At 36.0% G+C, this 10,419-nt stretch overlaps 1 pseudogene across 1 annotated transcript; it reads right to left on the bottom strand.

The window, feature by feature from the left end:
• Positions 1 to 3,556: 3,556 nt before the first annotated feature.
• On the bottom strand, positions 3,557 to 4,118 carry LOC105545811 (annotated as a pseudogene). Its single transcript, XR_001006987.1, has one exon. The product of XR_001006987.1 is annotated as an acylphosphatase-1 pseudogene (transcript).
• Positions 4,119 to 10,419: the final 6,301 nt, after the last annotated feature.

Here is a 10,419-nt window from a genome sequence, read left to right on the forward strand (position 1 = left end):
GGATGACTTCCAACTTTTAACTGGGTTATAGCAGATGCTCCATACTAAGCTATGCATTCAATTATATAGGTTTTTCTTTCGTTTCAACAAAGTCTCCTGGACCCCTGGTGCATGCCGTCTTGGTTCACCAACACTTGGCGGTGTAGATCAGTAATCTCCGTTTCTCCTAATGCATTTCAGTACTTCTCTCTCCATTCCCATCTCTCTGGGCCCTAACTGACAATTGAACTCAGAATTGCAGCTGTCAAGGTGCTTGCAAAGAGGTATAATCTGTGTTACTCCTAAGCAATACCTTCCCCAAAATCAGGCAAAGAAGATAATCTATGAAAATTACCTCAGTGCAGCATGTTCCAAACGCTTTAAATAGACCCACACTGGGAGGTACATTTTGCATCATGACCCAGTACACACAATGGAAGTAAATATTAACATATTTATCAAAACACTCTGATTTTTCAGTTTCAAACTATTCTTGTTTATTCTATTTTTTTTAAGTTGGTTGCAATGTGCTGAAATAATTTTACCCACTAACAGATGCAAACTGTAGTTTGAAGATCACTGCCATAGAAGATATAAAGCTTACCATTCATCTAAATATTATCTAATCTAAATAATAGTTCACTAGGAGGCATTTCACCTTGGCCACTTTAAAAGTACCCCTCTAATCCCCCACCCCCATGGGTCTGAATTTCTTTTACTGAGTTGTACTTTGGCTTAACGCTATAAGGCAATATGAGAATAATTCCTATGTTAATCTCTGATAATGCTATTGAGAACTTTGTTCACTACACTACACAGTCTCCATTCTATAAGGACCAAGTGTAGAAATCTTTCTGTTTTCCCTGTAAGGAATAATGGTGATTAACCTAGGATACCAGATTATTTCCCCTTATTAAAAAACATACTGTGTTTCCTTCCTCATATTGCCAGTTAGAAGCCCTAGTTTCGCATCGACTGTCTACCTCTAACAAGTACTTGGGGTTTTGTAGCTACAATTTGAGGATTTAATCTCACTCCTAATTTAGTTTTACTCTCCTGCCCTTTATTTTTTGTTTTGTGTCACATGTCTTGCTGGTCTAACATTCATTTTAACTTGTTTTTTAATATCTTTGTGTGTGACTTTAAATCTTTGTGAAACAAAAGAGAAAAAGATAAAGAGGAAAGAGCAAAGGAAGAGAGAGAGAACAGTCTCCATGTACAGCAAGAAGACTCAAGGTTTTTAGGTCTTTATTCCTTACATTTTCAAACTAAAATTATATGAAGGTACAAATTCAGAACACTTTGTCCTACCTGTATCCGAAACAATAATTATAAGAGAAACCATTTTGTTGATATCTTAAATTTAATATTAATTAATTGTATGACTTTACTTAAGCTGTTTCCTATGCAATATAAACAGTTCCTGGACCAGTAAGGAATAACTTCAGGCAAAATCTGTAATTGTATATGATTTGCCATAATGCCAGAGTGCAGCATTTTCTTCATGGCAAAGAAAAGTGTTGAAACAGTATTTGATGCCTAAACTGAAAAGACAGTTTCTTCTGAAAGAAGCAAATAACAGGCATTTACCAGTGGCCAAGGTGACTGTGGCTCCAAATACATTTCTGAGTAACGAAATGTCAGGATATTAGAAGACAGATAAAATCAACCATGAAAATGTGTGTTTGGCTCTATTTCTTAAAAACCTTCTTGAAGTAGTTCAAAATGAAGGAAATTATTTGGTGACACCAACAATGAAGTAAAATTAATTTTTTGATGATGTTTTGGAAAATCACATCAAACTTAGACTTTTTAAAGTAACACCCAAGCTGAAAGGTTGATTTATTACATCTATATTGGTAGAGTAGATTAAATATTAATATCTATCCCACTATTTTTGAGCAGATTTTATGATCTTACTATACTGTATTCGTTACTTTCAGGATACTAGTACATAAGTAATCAGTGGCAACACCATTTTCTTTAGTAGCCTGTCTCTAAAAGCTAAATGAACTATTCCGATGCTACTTTGACTTCACCATTTCCCTTTCCTACCCTCAATCCAGTTTTTCATCACAACTACATGGTGATATCAAACAACGACAAAAAGCAGACAGCAGGAACAAAAATAATCTTATGGAGCAGTTTAAAAACAAAGATATTTGTACATATTTGGTAAATAGGTATCTCAATAAACAGTAATAGGAAAAGAGATTGATAAAAGGACTGTAATTATGATGTACAACATCAATTAATTATTTGAATACTTTATCTGCATGTATAAGGAATAGTCTATGTATGACTAGGTTTTACTTATGCCAAGAAATTAACTCAGTAATAATGTGACAGTTAATAAATAACTTTGTTGGAGAAAGATCTTGTGAGAAGGGATTGCTTCCACCATCCTATAGCATTCTCTTTTTGGAATCATGCCTCTGTGCTCCCCTGCTTTACCTCCCAGATCTTCCAGTCTTCTTTTATTGTCACCCTTTAGTCTCCATTGGCTTTGACCCTCCCTCACTGCCTCAATCCAACCTCTGAATGTTGGGAGTCTGTCAGCACTAAGTTTTGGCACACCCCTACTCATAATACATACTCTCCCTGGATCATCTCAGCTATCACTGGAGTTTCACATACCATCTACTTGGCTCCCACATGCACATTCTAGTTGCAACAATTCCTATGCACTCTGACTATCATAATCATTCATTCAGTTAATATTTATTCAATTATTGGGTATCCACAATATACTAGGTATTATCTTGGGTACGGGAGATATAACGGAGAGTTGACAAAGTCCCTGCCTTCATGGGGCTTATTTTTAAGTGGGCAATCAGGTCACAAACAAAATAAAGTAAAATATTCATATATGTTGGAAGCATTCATTGCTAGGGAAAAATTAAGCAGGATATGAGGATAGAGTGTTGAAGTTGAAGGTAGAAGCTATTCAAGTTGAGAGATCAGGGAGGAATTTCTAAAGAGGTAATATTTGATCAGAGACCTGCATGGAGTAAGCCATAGAGCCAAGCAAAGATCGTGGGAAGAGGCTATCTAGCACAAAGAACAGTGAGTTCAAATGTTCTGAAACAGGAACGGCATAGCAAGTTTCCGTGATGAGTAAGAAGACAAATGTGCCTGAAGCAGAGTGAATGAGGGAAAGAAAGCAGGCAGATGGAATCTGAGAAGAGAGTAGAGGCCAAAACAAGACTTGTCAGCCATTATAAGAACTTTAGATTTTATTCTAACGAGGATACGAACCAATAGAGGGTTTGAGCAAGTGAATGGTGTGTTCTGAACTAGTTGCCAACTTGCTGTCTCTACTTGAATGTCTCACAGGTATTTCCAGTTTAACATGCTCCACACAGAACTTTTAATCTTCCCTCACCGAAAACAAAATATAATCATCTTACTCCTTCTTCACTTCCCCTCATTTTAGCAAATGATACCAAGAACGATCCAATTTTTCAAGCCAGAAACTTGCAAAATAATTCTGAATTCATCTCCTTTAGCTCTCATAGCCATTTCATGCTAGGAAAAAAAAGGAAAAGCCTATATATATATATATATATATATATTTAGGTTCTAATGTTTTTATTGATTAGATTTGTATATAATTGTAATCCTTCCATCATATAGGTAATATATAATAACATTCAAATAACTGACACTAAAATAACTTATTGACTAATGCTAATATTAACACACAATAGTTCTATCTCTATTAACAATAAAAACCAAACCACTGAGTTTATCTTAGAAAACTTAAATTCAGGCCATTATTTTACAATTTGGAAGTCTGAGTAATCCAACTTTAAGATGACTTTCTCATTGTTGAAGTTTGCTTTGTCGATGTGTGATTTGGGACTTCCCCTTGTTTCAAGCCATTCCTGCATATGACGCTCCTTGAAGATGGGATCTTGCAATTGTCCTTGCACTGTGCTCCGGTCAGTGTTCTGGATCCAGCCTACCAATCCCAGCCTTTTACCCTCAGCCTGAGTATGCTTATGGAAAAACACCCCTTGCGCCTTCCCAAAAATATTGTAATCCACTACTCTCAGGGTGTCTCCTTCTGCCATGCTCAAATCCTCCTTGTCTTCCCCACCGGCCGCCAGGATCACTCTGGGACCACCAGGCCAATGGCTCACTAGCACCCTATACTTTTTATCTTCAAAACAGATTACTCTTCTACTTGCTTCTCTGTGCATCTCACAGAGAATGTCACCAACCTAGTCCAAGCTGTGATCATCCCTAACTCATGTTTCTAAATCACATCACAGGGGACAGATCTTTTATAATTTTGACTTTCTATCAATAGCTTTCCCATGTTTAAAGGAAAAGCCATCCTCTTTGCCATGATCTACAAGGCCCTGCATGATCAGTTCCAGGGCTAGTCTTTTGCTGTTTCACACACTACTTTTTCCAGCCTTCCTGTGCTCCAGCCACACTGACCTTTATCATTTCCTCATACACATCTTTCTGACCTTAGGGCATTTGGCTTACTACTCTTCATCACTCTCTCATGGCTGGCTCTTTCTTATTCCTTCCATCTTAACTGACATGTCTCTTCCTCAGGGAGGAGTTCCCTGTCCACCCAATCCAGAGTTGTACTTCCCTATTATTCTCTATCACAACACCCTGTCTTTTTTACTTTACGGCACTTCTCATACTTCATGAGAGCAGAGACCATGTCTGTCTCATTCACCACTGTGTACATAGTCCCAGAATCATTCCTGGAGCACAGTAGGTACTAATAAATGTTGAATGAAGGACAAGTTGGTATTGATGTCTCCTTGTGTCATGAAAAAATGTTTGCAGACATCCAAGATCACGTATTGTTTTAAAAAAATAAACATTTTTCTAAAACAACAGCTGGAAAAAATAATAAAATTAAAGAATTAAATCTTATTACCCATTTTACTTGTACGGAAACTTGGTTACATATTTCCAAGGAGGAAAAAAAGATTCTAAGAAATAATTAAAAGTAGAACTGAAATAGCAGCAATTTTTTGAAAACCACACATTTCATGCATCAAATATTTTTTGAATGAAAGGGATAACATTTGAGTCTCTTCTGTGTCCTAGATATTGTCCTAGACATGTTCTTTATCTCACAACACTCATCCTTACAACTATCCTGTATCTTAGAAATCATTGTGCCTAATTAATAGATGAGAAAACTGAAGCTCAGAACTGTCCAGTGACTGGCCTGAGATTATACAACTAATTAGGGCAAAAGCAGAATTCAAATTCAGCTGCCAATTATGTTGCAGATACCATCTGAAAAAAATCTATTTTTTTCTAATCACAATGTTTGAAAAATCAATAAATGCCAATGCCATTTAACCAAAACTTAAAACATTGAATGAGAAAATGTTTTTACTTTGACCTACACCATGAAAAGAGAAAGGGAAATATACTCTTTGGGCACTTTGGCAAGCACAGTGCAGAACCCGTAACAGGTCAATGACTGTTCATCATTTCAAAGATTTCTCAAATTTTAGTTATGCATTTCTCTATCCTAAGGTAAACATTCTTTCCATTAAACCTATAATTTTATTTTTCCTTGCATGAATTCCCTTAATTATTAGTTTCTTTAGTAATAACATTCAGTGTTTTAATGACAGTTAGTACCTATTAGCATTTTTGTAAGATTTTTCAATGGCAAATATACCACCTATATCTTTATAAGTTAGTCTTCCAGTAGCCATTGAATGTATGATGGAAATCATCTATTATTTTCCTGAAGCTGAGTTTCTATTTCCTATTCTTGTTTAGTGAACTCAAATGTACATGTAAAGTATACACATCTGACTGCCCAAGATGGGTGCATCTTCCTGGTATTTCAATATTCTGAGGAAAAGATGTCATCAATAACCCATTATGAATTAAGTATTCCATCTTTTTTTTAATCTCCTCACAGTTCCTGAAACATGGTGGCACTTAAATATTATTTGTTGAATGAATGAATAAATGTATAAATGACCGAGTGAATGCACATGAGCAGATGGAAGATGTACACGGATTTTTACTTTAAATATCAAACTCTCATGTTCAGCCAGAGGCTATCAATTTTTTTAGGAAGTTGTCCCTTTTTCACATTCTTAATATTTTATCATTTAATGCTTAAACCAATTTTTATCTTACAGCTTCATACCCACTATAAAAACACTTCTTATTTATTATAGAAAAAAAGAAAATATGTGTAAGAGACAGAAAATAGAAATGATCAATAATGTCCTTCTTCTCCCCCACATAGCCAAATAATCTACAAATTAAAAAATAGCACTCAGTACTAAAAAATAGTATTCAGTATTTAAGAAGAATGACAAATTGTTTCTTATCTAAAAATACAATATTAAGCATACAACAAACAATTAAAATGCTCCTTTTGCTTTCCAGTTTGGTATTTGTTAATCCCTTATTTGCAATAATATTTGCTGTGTTCTATTTATAACTTACTATGCATCATATACTGAGATAGGTTTTTTGCAGACATTGCACTGTGTGCTCTTCATAAGGACCTTTAAAGGAGGTACCATTCTCAACCATTTTTTACAGTGAGGAAACAAAGGCTTAGGAAGGTTAAACAAAGGCTTAGAAAAGTTAAACAATATAGAAGTAATTCAATTCTGACATGAGATGCAGCTGGGATTCTAGCTTAGGCTAGTCAGACTAAAATCTACACTATTTCCCCACAGTACTCGGCTGTCTATATTGGGTAGAACTACAGGATATTGCCAATATTCAACCATTTTAGACATTAAAAATGGAAAGTGTATCTTATTCTATTTAACATAAATATAATTCCTTTCTGTTATTACTCTAAAATCAAGTTCCATGACTTGCACAGGCATCAAAATGTCAGGTTAAAAGCAGGTATGAGACGATGGGGGTTCAAATCCTGGCTTCCCTGGTGGCTAGCTGTAAGACCCTGAGCAAATCATCTTCACTACAGGATTATTTTTCTGTTGAAAAAAATAGCATTGCCCTTCCCTGTATACTTCATAGGAATTCACTAAGAGAAAAATAGAATATATAAAACTGTAAAGGATGTAAAACATAAAGTGATTATTATAAACAAACCTTCTAAATAAGGAAAATCCAACAAGCCACATTCCCAAGTAACAAATGTGAAAGAGGAGAATTAGAAACTAGTGTATAAGGCCCTAAAGAGCCCTCCACAGTGCTATTTGCTCAGTTTTTGATAAGAGTGTCAAGGCCAAAATCAATCCTTCAGAACTCTGTAGCTAGTGATTCTGATAGTAAGAATCAATAACCTAAATGTCAACCAGATGATTCAAAATGTTTACACAAAAAATTGGCTTTATATGCAAAACCTCATCCCCGTTCCTGGAAAAGAGCTCAAAGCTGTGTAAGAAATTGTTATTGGTATACTATGTAAAAGCCCTAATTGAGATTTCAAGAAGCTCCGAGCATTCTGGGCATCCTACATAAATCCAAAGAGTAAGAAATATTTCCACTGGCAAAATATCAAATCCCAAGAACATGTGCCTAACCTGGAACAGGCTTCTTTAACAAGGACTTAGAAGAACTCTGAGCTGCCCTTGAGGATTCATCTTTTTCTTTTCTTTTCTTTTTTCCTTTTCTTTTCTTTTTTTCTTTTCTTTTCTTTTCTTTTTAAAATAAAGTCTTACTCTGTCGCCCAGGCTGAAGTGCAGTGGCGTGACCTCTGCTCACTGCAACCTCAACCTCCTGGGTTCAAACGATTGTCCTGCCTCAGCCTTCCTAGTAGCTGGAATTACAGGGATCTGCCACCACACCTGGCTAACTTTTGTATTTTTAATAGAGATGGAATTTCACCATGCTGACCAGGCTGGTCTGGAACTCCTGACCTCAGGTGATCCACCCACTTCGGCCTCCCAAAGTGCTGGAATTACAAACGGGAGCCACCACATCCGGCCCTCTTTTCTATGCTTTCTGGAAATGTCAGTTATACAGCATGAGAGACTCTTTCCCTTCTCCAAAAATATTTTTCCAGTGTGATTTACACTCAAGATTTTTCTTCCTTCCAGTCCTTTTGGAATGTAAGGTAACATGAGTTAACATATTTTCTAAACAATAAAGCCCTATACAAATGGAAGAAATCTTTATGATCACTTCCTGAGCTAGACATAGAAGCCACAGTTCTCTCTGTACCCTTCATCCAAGCAAGAATTTAAGGGAGAACTTAACACATAAGTTATATAAAGATTTATATTTTTTATTTCTGCTGCAATAGAAGAAGATGTCTTCAACTATTAGGTTTATATAACTAAAGAATTTGTATAGCACATTGATCCAATTTTAAATCTGGTTTGAAGTTGGCATATGTGCTTCTCTCATTAAATAAGGTAAGCTTCAAAGCTCCTGCGTATTTTTTAAATTCCTAACTTGAGTCCATTTTCTCTACATGATTATTCAGAATATTTTCCACTCTATTTATATCTGTTTCACGCTTGCCTTCACTACCCTTATCAACGACCTCACCTCCTACAGTTTCTTCTATGGTAATATCTCCCCTCCCCTACCCGTCGTCTCCTCATCTCTCCTTCTCAGAAGAAGGTGGAAATTTCTTCCTTTCCAAGGTAGACTCTTCCACTGGGGGTTCCATTTATTTCTATATACCCTCTCTTCCTTTTCTCCTTTATCTTCACACATTCCCATCCCATCAGATGGGATTCTTCCTTATCCCTAAGAAGAAAACAAAATAAACTAGAAGCAAACAAAAAAATAAATAAATAAATAAGTGTTCCTCCATTTTATTCCCCCTTTGAGTTACCATTCCATGTTACATATTCCTTGACATCAAGCCCTTAAAAGAGTTACGTACACTCATTTCCTGAACTTCTTAGCCATGTGCTGTTAACCCTGTAACATGATTCCTATTTACCCCTTTCATTAATCTTCTAAAAGTCCTGTCTCAGAGATCTTTAATGAGCTCTAATTATTATCTAATTTTCTTTATCACCAACCTACAGGACCTCTTGGCAACCCAACATTGTTGACCACATCCTCCTAGATATTGTCATCATGGTTAACTCTGTACGCTATCTTAATGCTAATTCTTCCTTGACATTCTGACACTTTTTAAAGTTTTTCCTTTCCTTTTCTTCACCCCTTAGATATTGATTTTTCTTACAGTTGCATTTTTAGATTATGTGTATTTTCTCACTATACATAATCACATGGATTAGTGCTTTAATTATCCTATTTGTACTGATCATTCCAAAATCTTTAGTCTGTCTTGGCTTCTCTCCTAAGCTCCAGATCCAAATTTCCATGTCTGTTTTGGACATGGTGACACATATACCCCATATACTACTCCTCAGACTCAACACATGTGATTAAGACACCGGGTTCACTAGCAGACAGAAGTCACCTCAAAATCTGACCCTACTTTTTTATAAGCTATATTACTTTAAAGAGGAATTAACATCTCTGAGCCATATTTTCTCATCTATAAGTTTGTATTTATAGATGAGAATATGTATTTATAGATGAGAATATATGGCTTGGAGAAGTTAATTCCTCTTTAAAGTAATACATTTCATATGTTGTATCTATATATATTGTAGACAATAAAAATGTTATAAGGATTAAATGAAATAATACATATAAAATGCTTAGTATAATGTTAAGGTCATACTCAGTGCTTAACAGATAAACTGCCACTATTATTATTATTATTATTATTATTATTATTATCATAACCATCATTTTCTAGTTTGAATTTATTACAGCCCAGCTGCCTCTCCTCCTCTATTTCTTCTCTCTCTGAATAGTGCAACACTCTCCCAACCATACTTTGTAGAATTCTCAGAGCCTCTAGAATTCTCTAAAAACCTTTATCTGTTCCCTTTTCCTCCAACACTCCCTAATCTAATCAGTCAGTACATTGTGTCAATTATTTCTCTACACTGCCTCTCATACCCACAGCTTCCTATTTATTCCAACAGAAATCGTGCAGTCCCTATTTCAGTCCTTCAACCCTGCTGCCTTGGATTATTGCAATTGACTCCTAACTGGTCTTCCTAAACCCATCGCCAACCCAAACCACTATTACTGTCTAAAGAGTAAGTGCTCTTGTTCCTCCATAATCAGACCCAAGTTCTCCTTTATCCTCCCCACCTCCTGAGCCCTCCTGTCCCCACCTGAGTGTCTGTATTCCTTCTTGGGCTTCCTGCCTTATGTTTTTGTTTACACCATACTCCTAACCTGCAAACTCCTTTCAAATCTGACTGTGGAAATGCACATACATTTACTAGCCCACCTCCTTCACAAAGCCTTCTCCAAAGTGCTTGTGAGACAAAGCAGGGACTTCCCTCTCAGTGGCCTGCATGCCCCCCAAGCATGGAAATAAGGGAAAATGTTGAGCTCTTTCAAGAGAAATTCCAGGTACCTAGCTAGCCTTGAGAAGTTAAGCAACATGATAAGCATGAA

This window comes from Mandrillus leucophaeus, unplaced genomic scaffold (assembly GCF_000951045.1).
Source record: "Mandrillus leucophaeus isolate KB7577 unplaced genomic scaffold, Mleu.le_1.0 Scaffold1092, whole genome shotgun sequence".
NCBI classification, from domain to species: Eukaryota; Metazoa; Chordata; class Mammalia; order Primates; family Cercopithecidae; genus Mandrillus; species Mandrillus leucophaeus.